The 1,023-nt window shown below is 61.3% G+C and overlaps 1 protein-coding gene across 8 annotated transcripts in view; it reads left to right on the top strand.

Moving 5' to 3' along the window:
- The window catches only part of KDM2B (lysine (K)-specific demethylase 2B), a 95,049-nt gene that overhangs the window by 1,674 nt on the left and 92,352 nt on the right, over nt 1-1,023 (top strand). The gene's annotated exons all lie outside the window — the stretch shown is intronic.

Raw genomic sequence — 1,023 nt, 5'->3', positions numbered from 1 at the left:
GGTCCGGCCGACAGAGGGATCTGGGGACGAGCGAAAGGACGGAGGGGCGGACGGAGGGAAGGCGGGTGCGCCGCGGTCTACCCCTCCCGGAGCCGGCCCAGCTACTTGCGCGCTGCCCGGCTGGAGTCTGACTGGGGCGAGGGCCCCCCCAAGCCAGAAGCCTCCCCAACTCTGGCTATTTCGGGCCCTGCCAGTTAGGAGCTGGCGCTGGGGGCGCTCAGGGATCATGGAATGACGGGCCTCCTCAGGCCTGGGGTCTACGGAACCCCATCCCCTGGGGGGCTGTGCCAGATTGGAGCAGGGTTCCGGCGGACTCCCAAGTCGTTAGGTGGAGCCCCCCCTTAAGCCTGAGGCCTCTAGCCCCGCAGCCCTGACAGTTTGAAGCGGGGACCGGGGGTGAGGGAGTGACAACCCTCTGGCTTAAGGCTGAGTTCCCTGTTCCCTGGCACTTTAAACTGAAGACTTGGGGCACCCCTCTAGAATTCTGGGTGTCTTCTGGGACCCGAGACCTTGAGAACTCTGTCCCTCTTGAGGGCCCTGCCAGTTTAAAGCAGGAGTTGGGGAAGCCTCTAGGATTTTGGGGTGCCACCCCCCCGCCTGGTACCAGGAAGGTGACTGGGGATGTGCTCTGGGCGTTGGGGTGATGCTCTGGTTTGGGTCCGAGGCCTCCAGAGGCCCCGCGGGGTTGGTATTGTGAAGGCGCCCTTGCCTACCTAGGCATCTACCTTCTTTTTCCCTCCTGGGGTTTGTAAGGTTATCCTCCCCTTTACAGATTGGAGTTTCCTTTCTGTTACTCCGTTTCCTTTTTTTTTTTTTGTCCCCCATCCCCCTTGGAAAACCGTTCCATCCATCCCTGAGTGAGCTGATAGCTGCGAAGCCCTCCCGCCCCCCAGGTTCCGCTTGAGTGGCTTGCCTGTGGGGTTAGCCTGGAGAGAGACTGTCCAGGCTTTGCATTTTGAAGTTTCTCTTTTGTGCCCACTGTTTCCTGGGGCGCCGGGCTTCCGTAGTAGGGGGAGTTGCAGG

Source organism: Myotis brandtii, unplaced genomic scaffold (assembly GCF_000412655.1).
Source record: "Myotis brandtii unplaced genomic scaffold, ASM41265v1 scaffold463, whole genome shotgun sequence".
Classification (NCBI taxonomy): domain Eukaryota; kingdom Metazoa; phylum Chordata; class Mammalia; order Chiroptera; family Vespertilionidae; genus Myotis; species Myotis brandtii.
This window is presented reverse-complemented; position numbering and strand designations above follow the sequence as displayed.